At 37.0% G+C, this 15,337-nt stretch overlaps 1 long non-coding RNA gene across 1 annotated transcript; it reads right to left on the bottom strand.

Moving 5' to 3' along the window:
• Positions 1 to 14,567: 14,567 nt before the first annotated feature.
• Positions 14,568 to 15,114, bottom strand: LOC101746793 (uncharacterized). The gene is made up of 2 exons (XR_209625.3): positions 14,947 to 15,114; positions 14,568 to 14,721 (listed from the first exon to the last, which is right to left on the bottom strand). It is a non-coding gene; the product is annotated as an uncharacterized LOC101746793 (long non-coding RNA).
• Between the last annotated feature and the right edge of the window lie 223 nt (positions 15,115 to 15,337).

The raw sequence follows: 15,337 nt of genomic DNA, 5'->3' as shown, positions 1-15,337 counted from the left end.
TTGTGAACACAAGCCTTTGGTTGGGCGATTTTGAACCGTACGGATGCGGCACAGCCCGGTTATTGTGTTTGAAAATAAAAGTGATAAAGTCGAATTTCGCTTGGCAAGTGAACATTGCGCTGTCAATTGTTTGGTCTCAAGCAGGTGCTGCACAGATAAGTGACGTCAATTTATAAGTGTCAAAGTCAAGGGTTTCAGAAGGTGACGTGTCTGGTAAACGTTATCATAATAAATTCTTTTTGAAATTCTGTTGTATATTTGTTTTGAATTGAATATTCCTGTATCTATATATTAATACGTGAAGCAAAAACTTTGTATCCCTTTTTACGAAAATTGCGCGGACCGAGGAGTATGAAATTTTCCACACTTATAGAGAATATAGAGAAGAAGTGCACAATGCTAATATTTTTTTAAAATAAAGCATAAAAGATACATTAAATCAATAAAGAAAACATTACACACACTACATACCATGTATTTGACGCACACACGCATGCATACTATTTATTGTCAATCTTTTGTTCTTGACGTCTGTTGTCAAATTGTGATTAAATATTGTTTGTCTTTGTTAATATTTTTTATAGTGTAGTCTTGGCGAAATTTGTGATTATAGAAGTATAAAATACAATCATAATAGTGTACAAACTTACAATTCCAATTAATTATAGTCGAATTTCGACTACTGCGGGACCTCTAGTTCTCTTTAAAACTACAAAATGTAGCGGTTGTTTGAAATGTTAGTGAAAATGAATGTAGATTATTTTTTTTGCTTAAATGGGTAGACGAGCTTCACAGCCCACCTGGTGTTAAGTGATAACTGGAGCCCATAGACATCTACAACGCGCCACCCACCTTGAGATTAAAGTTCTAAGGTCTCAAGTATAGTTACAACGGCTACCCCACCCTTAAAACCGAAAAGCATTACTGCTTGACGGCAGAAATAGGCAGGGCGGTGGTACCTACCCGTGCGGACTCACAAGAACTACCTACCACCAGTAATTGCGCAAATTATAATTTTGCGAGTTTGATTTTTATAACACGATGTTATTCCTTCACCGTGAAAGTCAATCGTGAACATTTTTTAAGTGCTTATTTCATTAGAATAATTGGTACCCGCCTGCGGGACTCGAACACCGTTGCATCGCTTCAACACGAATGCACCGGACGTCTTATCCTTTAGGCCACGACGACTTCAAATTCGTTTGATATTACGTATTATAAAATAATAATCAAGATAGATTAATTAAATTTAACCCTTTCAAATTTTAATCTATAGAACCATATTTGCATTACACGTCTCTATAATAATTGATTGAATTTTGTATACGCGAAATAGCTTGGTGCCTCAAGTGAAATGGTATTCAGGCCTCGACGAGATTCGGTTTGTATAGCATCGCTCAGGGCACTGGAATGCGTTACTATACATACAGCCAGTTGTTTTAATGTTTTAATTAACTTTTTTTAGGGAAAGTTGCCTTGTTTTAACTATTAAGACACCCGATTTTCTCATACAAATGTTACAGACAGCTACTAATTCTGTAAAGTATATTTATTCTACACTTTTATTAAGATAAAACGCGTTTACGACTGAAGATGAAATGAAGGCCCTAACAAATTTTCATTTGTATATCTACCGATGATAGATCGTATTTATTATAAGCCCCCGCTATCCTATATAATTATATATTCCTGTGAAGTTGCTGTCATACGACGACTTGCATCAGACGGTAGGTAGCAATAATTTTTTTTAAGATATTTTATTGCCTGGTAACGAATACCTTTAAGTCATTTCTTATTTTTAATTTATATTCATATTTATATGAAAAATGATAATATGGAGTAAAATGAAATGAAACGAAATGATATTAAGATGATTAATTTGAGACATTAATCAACTGGGATGAAATTAAATAAAATGAGATGATATGGAATGAAATATAATCTCAGTAAAATGGTAGTCATTTACTGAGATTTTTTCAGTGGACTTTTTGGAGGATCCCGAGAAGTTACGTTTGTAACTTCTTTCGGCTTTGTTTCATTTTCAAACATTTGTGTACTTTCACAGATATTAAACAGTTAATAAACCACCATTATTACACATTTAAACCTGAAGAAAAACTAAATAGACAAAATAAAACAAATCACACAACTTCACTCCATGCCAAAAAGTCCCGGTAGCAACAATTAGACAATATAATCATAGATAGCATTGAGTCTTAAGAGCGATATAACTATTATTATTTGTAGGCAGAAGATCATATAGCCTAAAATCTTATAATATTTTTCAAATTAAATATTATTTGAGTTCTCTAACTCTAACTCAGCTAACTTTCGACTGTATGTACATTTCTTTAAGGTATTTTTTCATCTAGTAATTAACGTTGTACCTAACAATGTGTGGATCACTAAATGCCTAACTATGCCAGGAATGAAACAACAGGGCTACAGTAAGTGGTTCGGCTTGCATACCGTCACAACGCTATGCTCACTGGAATCCAATCCTGCTCATTTGAAACTACAGTGTGCTGCTTTTTAACAAAAAGATCAAATGAAACATATGCTAAAACTGAATGAGTATATGTATAGGTAATAAAAAAACATTTTAACAATTTTATAGATTTGATGAGCGCAATAATAATGTATTTTATTATTTTCTAGGCATTTAAAATTATTTTAGTGTAGATAGGACTTGACGCCCTATGAAAAGCCCTATGTATGCGTTAAGTACCTTCGATTTTCATTCACGCGTTTTGTTTAGCGATATGTTGAAGTCACCTGTACTCAATGAACCAAAATCTCGCCTGAAACCAAGGTAAGCCAAGGTATCGAAGGTCATCATCATCATGCTTTCCTATTACCCCCTGCTGGGGTGTAGGGCTCGAATCAAATTTTTCCATTTGTATCGGTCTTGGGCAATCTGTTCTAGCTCCTCCCACGTCATGCTCAAGACCCCTAGCTCCTGCTCCACCGAGCGACGCCAAGTTGTTCTGGGGCGGCCTCTCTTATCGAAGGTAAAGCGAATATATTTTTACTAGAGGTAGGACCTTCTGTGAATTCGCTCGGGTAGGTACCACCACCCTGTGATTTCTACCGTGAAGCAGTAAAGCGTTTCGGTTTGAAGGGTGGGGCAGACGTTGTAACTATACTGAGACCTTAGAACTCATATCCCAATTCATGGGGGCATTAACGTTGTTGATGTCTATGGGCTCCAGTGACCGCTAAACACCAGCTGGGCTGTGAGCCCCCATCTAAGTAATAAATAATCTCCGAGATACACATAGTCGCCCAATGCGCTCCGATATCAGTGAATACGCAAATTCACAACTTTGTATCTCATTACAGGATTTATTTAATCTAACAATATACCGAATGTGTCGACGCTACGGCTCAAATCAAAAGACAGTATCCACTAATACTAGATGGATTGTAAAATCCACCGCTCATTTATGCCAAAATAAAAAAATAATAACAAATTAATGAATACCAAAAAACAACACTCTGTATCTTAGTTTACAAGGCATGCACAATCCTCCAATACCGACTGCCAAGAACGACAATATGGCGCATACCGAACATGACAGAACAACTTTATACAGAGTGTCTACATTTTTATAGAAACGATCAGGATTATGCCTGCGTTATTATTATTTTTTATTACTGGAGCCCATAGACATCTACAACTGTAAATGCGTCACCCACCTTGAGATATAAATTCTAAGGTCTCAGTATAGTTACAACGGCTGCCCCGCCCTTCAGACCGAAACGCATTACTGCTTCACGGCAGAAATAGGTGGTACCTACCCGCGCGTACTCACAAGAGGTCCTACCACTAGTTAGAATTATTACTAGCCGTAGAACTATGGACCGGCGCGGTAAAGGCAATGTGGCCCCCACGCCTAGATACGTCATTTGAAACTGCCATTTTACGTTTCCTGGAACTATCGAATGAAAAGGTGGTCGCAAGACTTCTCGTCTACATAACAAATAATCCAACCCTCCTGACTGAGCCCGTACTCGCCCACTTGTCCTGGTGAAACTAGAAAGGCCTACGGGGCGCCAGTAATTCCTCAATCACGAAAAAAAATATGAGTTGCATGCGTCTATCCATGATACACACAAAATTAAAAGAGAATCGTCGGTAAACACTCACTTTAAGATTTCTTTTTTGAAAAATCGCAATGTTAAGCATTTAAGATCTCGTTGACAATAGCGTTCTATATGACTAATCGGGTTCTTAGGTGGTGTTATATATTTAGTTTTCATTCAATTACTCGTAATATAAATCTAGAAACACATTACAAAAATTCCTTTAAATCGTATCGTAATGTTCTTCTTCCTCATCAGTACACTCTGGGCTGAATGGTCATGACCTTCATGGTGTTTGTGGTAAGTTTATCAATCAGAAGCCACTGCTCTCTACCGACTGGGCATGAGAAACTTATGTGCTGGAGGCAAATTCGTTTAGCTGTGACTCGATTAGTCCACCTTAAGGGAGGATTTGCTGCATGGTCTGAAACCTTCCACTTTGGCATGTCTACTAATCAAAAGTTCGAAAGAAGCCTAAACAAAAGTTTGTTAATTTTTAACAAGAACAAAAACTTTTTAAAATGTCAGTTCAATCCCTCTAATATTGTTAAAATTCTTGTTAGAATACACTTTTGTTTTTTGCTAATTATGTAATTACGTCGCGTATCTGAAACATTCGTTTTGTTTATTTGTGCATTAAGAAGGCATCTTAAGAAGAAACAATGAAATATTTTGCCTCCGTCCTGTATTGAGAAAAAAAAAACAGAAATTAAAAAAGTTTTTCACTAGCTTTCCATTCCCTTTCGGAGCAAAGCGAAAACGCTGCATTTACCGCAAAAGATAACCCAAAAAAGTTCCCCTCACTTAAAAACCACCCCAAAATTTCTCGAATGACTGTGCAATTATCTGTATCGGCCTACATACAGTCTCCGCTCCGGGAAATTCTTATTTTGAGAGCATAAATCAGTTTTCCTTTTATTAAAAGAGCCCGCAGTTTAGATCGTTTGTTTTATTTTATTGTTAGCGTAAATTAGACATGACAACACATGTATGAAAATTTTAACAGAATTCATTACGAGATAACCGATAAGTGCGTTTATAAATTAGTTTATAAATTGGCAATACTGTCAGCTGGGCTTTGATCTGAAGACGAAACGTACAGCTTGAAGTTTTCTTTTATTGCTTGGGTGGGTATACGACCTCGTGGCCCAATTCGTCGTTAAATGGTCAGCGGAACATACAGGCATCAACAATACAATGCCGCTAACCATCTTGGGACATGACTTCTAAGTCTCAGTCATATAGCAAGTGCCCCATCCTTCAAATCGAAACGCATTAGTGCTTCACGGCAGCCATATTGAGTGATGGTACCTACCAGTCCGGACTGATAAAACGCCCTACCACCAATAGACGAAAAAAAAACAGTAGACGCCCTACCACCAATTTAGCTTTAGGACATACTTTACAATATGATTGAGACGTTAACGAAAGTAATTAATAACAAACATAAAAATACACAATAAGTTGAGATTATCGGTCAATTTTTTTTTCTTCCTGGCAACAGAAGTTCATTGTCTTTTACATTCTATAGTAAGACCAAATATTTGAATTTAGGAACGAAGTTCCTTAAGGGGACGTCCGTAACGTAATATTTTTATTAATAATGCACACAGTGTACGACTTAACTTTGTAATAACGTCCAAAAAATAACATATCTTTTATCATTCATTGACCACGATCTCAGAGCGTTCGTTTACGCAATACACTAACTCTTAAGCAAACAACGGTGAATGAAGTGTACCACAATAAGTTCGCACGTTACCGAATGACCGTGGGTTGTCGCGATACCTCCAGTTTTATTTTCTTTATACCTCGAATAGAACTTAAAATTAATATTTTTATAATAAGGAACTTCGTACATATCCGGTGTCCCATGTCACCGCACCTCTTTTAGTTATCTATATTATTGTCCAGTATAGAAGTATTTACGACTCGCAGACACATTTAAAACTACTTTTACCGTTTAATAATCTCTTTAATCGTCCGTGACCACGAAAACTGTAAAGTATTTGAACCATCACAAATTTTTAAATAGATATATAATAAACGCGAAATGAACCCGTGAAAGTAATTTTAATTAAACCCAAGATTTAATAAGCAAATTATAGGTACATTGTATTAAATAAATCTCTCGAAATACGTTATTACAAAGATCACGAGTACAACAGCTTCCTAGAGGGTTTGTGCTGTCTTTTGTGTCGTTCCAACCCCTCTGAATGTAATCCGCGTGATGCTGCACTCAGTGGGGAAGTTTAATTTTGTCTTATAAATACTATTAGAGATAAGAAGTTTAGTGAGAAGGTTTCGTCATAAATGCTTTGTTCTTCGTTCTTTAAAAATTCACAGAAGGTGAGAGAAGTGTAGATGATGACAGTACTAATAAAAACTATACGGAGACCTTTTTTTATTTACTGCTTAGATGGGTGGACGAGCTCACAGCCCACCTGGTGTTAAGTGGTTGCTGGAGCCCATAGACATCTACAACGTAAATGCGCCACCCACCTTGAGATACAAGTTCTAAGGTCTCAAGTATAGTTACAACGGCTGCCCCACCCTTCAAACCGAAACGCATTACTGCTTCACGGCAGAAATAGGCAGGGTGGTGGTACCCACCCGCGCGGACTCACAAGAGGTCCTACCACCAGTAATTACGCAAATAATAATTTAGTGAAAAGCTTTCGTCATAAATGCTTTGTTCTTCGTTCTTTAAAAATTCACAGCAGGTGAGAGAAGTGTAGATGATGACAGTACTAATAAAAACTATACTGAGACCTTAGAGCTTATATCTCAAAGTGAGTGGCCCATTTACGTTGTGGATGTCTATGGGCTCGTGTAACCACTTAACACCAGGTGGGCTGTGTGCTCGTCCACCCACCTAAGCGATAAAAAAAATAAAAATGAAAACCCAACTCGTAATTGCTCTGGAAGTAAAAACTTCTTTAGGCGTGTCGAGCTATATTTGGTTCGGGAAAAACTTATTGGTTCGCGTCACCAAAAACTTTGACATATTCGTGATATTCGTGACGTATTCCGCTTGCACGAGACTAGCGACGCATAGTATAGCGGCCTTTGGACACTAACACACTGTATATTACTAGACTATCAAAGGCGTGTTTGACTTTTTGAATGGGTTACAAAATGTTGCATCACCGACATGCCGCAATAACTGAAGTTTCTTCAGGTTCTGGCCCTTGCTCGCCCACCTGTCCTTGTGAAACTGGAAAGACCTCCGGGCCACCAGTAAACCGTCAATCATAAAAAAAACTCTAGTTATTTGATCATTTAATTTTGAAAAGCTTGTTTTTTTTATACTGTTCCATTGTTCTAATTGTGTTATTCTATCTATCTAACTGTACAATTGTGTGTACCATATTCTGTAAAGACAGTAATATAATATACGTAGGTAGGTACTATAGTATAAACCTATATTTTAGTAATACTTTTCCGGTTTAATTTCGTGGTTATAGTTTTCATATTCGATTTCATATCATATTCATTCGAATACTTTAGAATTTTCGTGTTTGAATGAGTATCTTTTGGAACGAAGTTCCTTACGGCAGGCTTGGAGGGGATAGGGATTTTGCTGCGCGACCGAACTGAAAAAATGTGATAGTAAAACCGTAAGAAAAAATCCGTGGAAAAAAGTGCGTGGAATAAAACCGTTAAATGAGACGTGCGCAGGCGCAAGCGCGACAGTCGTATACACAAGCGAGTAGTGTATAATACCTTTCTCTTTCTTCTTATTTTTTTTGCAAATTGTGTCGATTCTACATTAGCCCAAGGAACTTCGTTCCTACCTGGTGTCCCTCGACACCACATTTTAGTTTTTTTCTCTCTAACACATTACTGAATTTAGAGCTTTACACACTACTGTCTCCGCTATGGGATACAATGAACTATCTTTGAAGGTACACGAAATTCATGAAAAGAAATCTAAACACATAACTTTAAATTTGAAAATGGCGTACACCGCCATTTTCAAATTCCCGCTTTTTTACGAGGGCTGCACTAAAAGTATCGGGAATGGAATATTTCCACTGTTCCTGTCATATTAAAATATTTTTAATTGAAAACTCCTTGGTTTTAAAAATCGAATACCATTTATTTATTTATTTATTTTTTTTTTTTTTTATTTTTTTTTTTATTTATTTATTTTTTTATTTATTTATTTAATGGATCACCAACAAATGAAACACTGGCTTAAACATAGGGTACAAAAATATCAAAACATGACATGTGCTCACTTAATTATAGGTAATCACAACTAACATCTAGTTCTAGTACCAAATGATTATAAAATTAATTAAATCTGAAAGAAAAAACAAAAAATAAAAGGAACAAAAATAAAACAGATAAAATTTTTAAGAAGAAAAAATCCATCAATAAACTACATAAAAACAAATAACATGAGAACAATTAACATGGTTTAGGAGCTAAATAGTTTCTAATTTTTTTCTAAAAACTAAACAAGTTTTGATCAAATATGTCCAGATCCAATATACGATGGAGGTCGTTATATAACTTACACATTCGAGTCAAGGGTGCATTAAGGCCTAGATTGGTTTTATATCGACGCAGAGTGAACAGTTTGTAGACATTTAAGCGTGGCAACCTACTTGGGGTAGAAATTTGGATTCTTGACAAGAGTTCAGGACAATCTATATTATTGTTTAAAATATTATATAAAAAGGAAAGATCAAGATATTTGCGTCTATTGCTTAAGGATATCAAATTAAAATAAGCAAGGCGATCGTTATATGATTTCAGTGATCTATGCATTTTCATATTGTATGTAAGAATATTTTAAAAAAGATTCTCGGTCTTGTCACGAGGTTTTGTCAAACTTGTTTAGTCGTTGAGAAAATGGAATTGACTCGAGAAAATTCAAGAGCGATGATTTATTATGACTTTCGAAGTGGTTTAAGACAAAAACAGTGTGTTGACCGGATGATTTCTGCATTTGCTGATGAAGCCCCATCCAAAACCACAATTTAACGCTGGTTTGCTGAGTTTCAACGTGGACGTGTCTTGCTCAGAGACGATCCCCGTCAAGGTCGTCCAAAAACTGCAGTCACCCAAGAAAACGTTGATGCTGTGCGTAAGCTGATTGATGAAGATCGACATGTGACATACCGCGAAATTCAGGCAACTTTAGACATTGGCATGAGTCAAATACAAATAATCTTGCATGAACAATTAGGTGTAAAAAAGTTGTTTTCCCGATAGATACCGCATTCGCTCTGTGAAGAGCAAAAAGCGGCTCGCATTAGTTGGTGCGTCAGAACTCTCGAAAGATTTCACGCAGGATCCTCAAATGCTGTATACAATATTGTATCAGGTGACGAATCCTGGATATACGCGTACGAACCCGAAACAAAAAAACAGTCACGAGTTTGGGTGTTCGAAAATGAGTTAAAGCCAACAAAAATTGTTCGTTCACGGAGTGTTGCAAAAAAAATGGTGGCCACGTTTGTCTCCAAAACCGACCATGTTACGACTATTCCTCTTGAGGGACAAAGAACGGTTAATGCAGAATGGCATGCTAGCATTTGTTTGCCACAGGTCGTTTCTGAACTCCGTAAAGAGAACTGCAACCGCCGCATCATCCTCCATCACGACAATGCGAGTTCTCACACCGCGCACAGAACAAAAGAGTTTTAGAGCAAGAAAACATAGAATTATTAGACCATCCGCTGTACAGCCCCGACCTAAGCCCTAATGATTTCTATACTTTCCCTAAAATAAAGAATGAATTGCGTGGACAGAGATTTTCATCACCTGAAGAAGCTGTGGACGCCTACAAAACGGCCATTTTGGAGACCCCAACTTCCGAATGGAATGGTTGCTTCAATGATTGGTTCCATCGTATGGAAAAATGTGTCAAATTTCGCGGAGAATACTTCGAATAGCAATAAATACATTTTTAAATAGTAATGTTGTGTCACTTCGTTAATTCCCAAAATTTTCAGTGCCGCCTATGTATGTGTAACACGCAATGATTATATTCGCGGTTCGCTGCTTAAAAAACCATTGTGGAACTCTATTAAGATAATGAACGACGACTAAGAGATATCAGGCCTGTAATTTAGACTATGATACTGTTACGCCGGTAAGAGTAACGCCATGTATCGCCGATAGTCCAACGAATATCGAAGGATCTAGAATGCTCGAGAAGTACAACGCCATCTATTGACAGATAGCGGAAACTACGACTAGAGATGTGCGGAATATTCTCGATAATTCTAGGGATGAGGTATCGACTATAAAAGTGTTGTAGAGATGGCACGCAGTCAGTCAGTAATCGGAACTACTCGAAGCGAAACAGCAAACGGATCACCTGAAGCGAAGCGGAACAAGCGAATTGAGAGTTTTAAAGTGTTTGTTCAGTGTTTGTGAAGTGTTTAAGTGTTCTAAGTGTTGAATACAGTTTTAGTTGTACTTTGGTGAAATTTTATTTATCCCGAACCCCAGCGCGTAACAATACTTTGAAGTGTCTCCCAACCGCATAAATGGTGTAGCTATTTACAAATCAAGAACTAGTATAAACTGAAGCTACAAAAAAAACGCGTCCCTTAGATAGGAGCCATCGACAGACGTGCCCGAAAATTGTACTTTTAATTGAAAACAAACCAATTTACCACGACAATGCTCAATATCGATGCTATTTTCCGCGCAAAGTGAATGTGTAAAATACATAAAACCGATGACAACTTCACCTTTGTATCTGACAGTTGTGAAATTGGAGGCTTTTCTAGTGGCCGCCGCTTGTGGCCATTAAACGAGCAGTAATGCGTTTCGGTTCGAAGGGTGGGGTAGCCGTCGTAACTATACTGAGACCTTAGAACTTATATCTCGAGGTGGGTGGCGCATTTACGTTGTGATGTCTATGGGCTCCAGTAACCACTTAACATCAGGTGGGCTGTGAGCTCGTCCATCCATCTAAGCAAAAAAAAAAAAAAAACTCAACTGCAGGAGGATTATTAAGGATGGCGATTCTAGTTTAGCTTAGATGCGACAAAAAAAAACAATGAAAACCTTTGAAAAATCTTAAACACCACATTGTTCATAAAACAGGTGCTACTGCTGTGGGAGTATACGTTAGAGGGAAGATCTTCCACCGAGCGGGTGCTATTGCTGGGTAGACCGGCGGTCCCAAGTTGTTGTTCGAAACTTGTATATGCATATGTATGCAAGCTTATCTTCAAAATGACGTAAGCGGGACTCAGGCATCTGTCAAATATCTTGTGTTGCTTGATGGATACCACCAAAACTGCTATAGACATCACAACGTGAATGAGACGTTGAGAGACATAAGATCAAAACTCTAAGCTACTATCTCAAACTTCAAAGTGGAACTCATAGGTGCTTTGCGGAAATAGACAGAATATTCGTATTCACCTGGTCCTACTCACAATACTTCTGAACACAAGAAGATAACTTTTGTCTTTAAGTTTTATAAATGGCAACTATTGTCAAAGTCACCTGACTCCAATCTACCCATAGACACAGCCCACTGAATTTCTCGACAGAACTTCTCAGTTGAGTCCGTGAGCTCACCTACCCGTCTGGGCGTAACTGAAATAGCCTCTTAAGCTACCAGCGAATAGGTAGAGGTAAAACTATATATGTATGTCCCATATAGACTCCGAACCAAAGCCGGGTGGATTTGCTAAATAGTAATTAATCACCCGGACACACAGCAATCAAACAAGTTCGTCGCACGAATATTTTCTTGAAATTTGATTCATTAAACATCAGGACCAGTCAGATCTAATAGTCTAATAATAAAGTATAATACTCAGAATCGCTAATCACTGCGCCACTGTCATAAAGTAACTACTACTAAAGCGCTAGTCTTCAGCGTCTTGCGTGGTGTTTGTTGGGCGTATGTGTACGTGTGTGTTTTTGGCCAAATATTTTGATCGAACTTGTAACTTTCATTTTGTATGAAATGATTCTTGCCTTTGACCTTGTCTAAATTGTTTGTGTAAGGTATCCGCGAAAGTTTCAAAACATTCGTAATTTTTGTTATTTTATTAACACGTTTTCATGGCCCGACTTTAGAAAGCCCTTCTGGGCCCTCAATCAGGGTCCCTTTGTGATCGAGAGCTATCTAATTGTAGACCGTCATTGTGCCACCAATTTTTGTATTATAAAAGATTATTATTGAAAAATTAAGAGGAATACAGATATAAAAACTTGAATGCCCCTGGTAAAAGAACTCGTCACACGCATCTTTTTCATATACCGTTAGAGCGCACTAACTACGCGGCTAATGATATGTCTATTAGATTACCTAAGACCTACAATAAGTTTTATTCAGATATTGATATCTTTACAACATCCAAAACTACGTTCAAAACTGCCGTTTATAAGCTTAAGTTAAGTTAAGCTAAAGGTTTGTTATTGTTTGAATCTTTAAAATATTTACAATTTGAAAAATTATAATCTTTAAAGTATTTTGGGTGTTCTACAATTAACAATCAACGTTCTTATCAATTCGAGCGTCCATGTAAACCAACCACTTTATACACTCACACGCACTTACACACATCGACACAACACAATCAGATTCAAACTTATTCTGCAAGTTATCATTCGACAAAATTTATCAACCTATTTAACTGCCTTACCTTTACCTTAGTTGGACTACCTGTGTTCATTAATCATGTTAACATTTTTTGGAAACATAATGTGTTTCTTTAATTGGCTCATGTTTGTGAAAACATCCTCTGTACGCTGTGTCTAGTTAAATGCTGTTGAAACATTGTTGATTAAATAAATAAAATAAAATAAAATAAAACCCATTTGTGGCTCAGACAGACTTAATCTTGTCTATATACATATTATGTATAACGTTATAAGCAAAGAGAGAACAATGATGTACCATTTTCGAGTCTTTGTCAGCCAATATTCCAATACGGATGAGTTTTGGTGTTTTTGTTTAATATTTTGGCATATCCAATTTTTTTCCTCTGAATATTACTGACAAAATAAATTAGTAAAACCAATACATACAATGCTAAAAGAAAACATGACGATTCTAAATTAAAAAATACACCTGTGACAGGAGATGTCATTTCATCCATTAAGTATGGCTATATACAATAATAAAATAATGGGACACTGTTATTATTAAAACCCTCGTATGAACTATAGAAATGTGTGCCAAAAACACATACGCTAGACAAACATTACCCTCCTTCTGGAGCTGCCGAGTAAAACAGATATAGTAAAGTAAAAATTTTGAACAGAAAATCCGGCTTTCACACAAAATTTTCCTCCAAGACAACAGCCCTTGGGAAATTAAACTTGTCATCGCTAAATTATCCGGCGCCTATGCCTGTATTACACTGTAATTTCATGGGCTTTAATTAAATTCTTATTAATTATTAAAACTCAAACGCAATCAAGTTTATATTAAAATTCATACGTTCGACGCCATGATATTACGAAACGAATTCACTAATAAAACTGACACTTAATCATGTCAAAGTCAAACAAATATTCGAGAGTAGCTTAAAGCTCGACACGAAGTTTACGTCGTCGCAGATCTCATTACGCGGATGATAAAATTAAAAAAAAAATTGTTGTAAAAAGCTCCCACGTGTCTCGAGTGCTTTCGGCCGGGTGCAGTTCAAAGACATGAATGCATACACATCAAGTCTCCTCCAGGGATTAATTTTATTAAACGGAATGTTTCCAGTGCCTTAATGAAAAGCCTTAAGATTGAAAGGAGGCTTTCGTGTAGAATTAAAAATAAACGAGGCCCTTGTTGTTTTGTGTTTTTAAAAACGAAAATAGTCTATTTCTTTTGACGTGACAACGTCTTATAATTCGATAGAGCCGGCTGCACGCACGAAAAAACATGACTCATGCGGCGTTACCTCGCTCCGAGGCGTTCCATTTAAGGCTTGAAGTGCAAGCGAGAGTGCTCAACGAGCGACAAAGAGGCACAAACGGCCTCCGCGTTCGGCAGCGTTCGACATCTGTCTCTCTCCTACTTGAGTGAGCGATGCATCCGCGTGGACAGCTGCTATACAATAATAGATTTACATGTTTTCGTCAAGTATGAAGTTCAGTGAAAAGTGAATGTGGTGTCAATTGTTTATAGCAACGATAATTGCGATAATTGAAAAATTAAACTATTCCATCAGTATTTTCTTATGACGTTGTCACGTTCAACTATCGTTAGTGAACCGACTTTACAGACAACCGATTTTTTCAAGTCTTCCAGCCTTCCAGCCTTTCCAGCCTTCAGATAAAACCGAAATTTGTTTTAGTCTCAAAGTTTAATTGTTCATTACAATGAATTGTGAATGTCAATGGCAAACAAAACGAGCGAACGCAACCCGCAGCCCGCTGTCTAGACAAAACGACATCTGTCTCTAAAGAATGAAAACTCTAGTCAATGCCAACGAATTCAACGCTTGAAGCTACCGTCAAAAAGAGAAAATTATTTAACCAATAAAACAGTAGGGTAGGAAATTGAAATTATAATCATAAAATTGTGGAAAAAATTAGCAACAACACTAACTACATAATGTTTTGCGGTGCGGTACACAGTTTTACACAAAATGTAAATTTCATGTTCATTTATCTTAGATATTCCATATTTAAGAACCGAATGTTTCGCTGAAACAAACACACGCGTTTTTATTTTATTTTTATGTTGTTATTGAAATCCCATTTCGCCTATTAAAGACCCTGAGGCCAATAGCAAATGTATGAATTTGGTGTTGTTTTCAAGTTTGAAGTCTTCGTGGCCTAAAAGATAAGGCGCCCGGTGCAGTCGTGTCGAGCGATGCATCAATGTTCGAATCCCACCGCAGATACCAACTTGTCTAATAAAATACTTACTTAATAATTGTTCACGATTGACTTCCACGGTGAATGAATAACATGGTGTAATAAAAATCAAAACCGCAAAATTATAATTTGCGAAATTACTGGTGGTAGGACCTCTTGTGAGGCGGCCATTAGAGAAGAGTCACGGCGTGTTGTGAAGTTGCCATCAACGGCTGAAGTGATGACATGAAAACAATTCACGACAAACAATCAGATATAGACTTAATTACCAACCGTTTTTTTTTTTTTTTTTATGAAACAATGAGTTCTCCTATAAATTTCAAAACGGCCAATTCGCATAAGATCGGCATCGAACCGAAAAGCAGCATCTAATACCGAATTGTTTCACTGAAGGCGTTTGAATAATAAATATTCGCAGCAAGCTACGAATCGCGCGCGACTT

Source organism: Bombyx mori, chromosome 25, assembly GCF_030269925.1.
Source record: "Bombyx mori chromosome 25, ASM3026992v2".
NCBI classification, from domain to species: Eukaryota; Metazoa; Arthropoda; class Insecta; order Lepidoptera; family Bombycidae; genus Bombyx; species Bombyx mori.
This window is presented reverse-complemented; position numbering and strand designations above follow the sequence as displayed.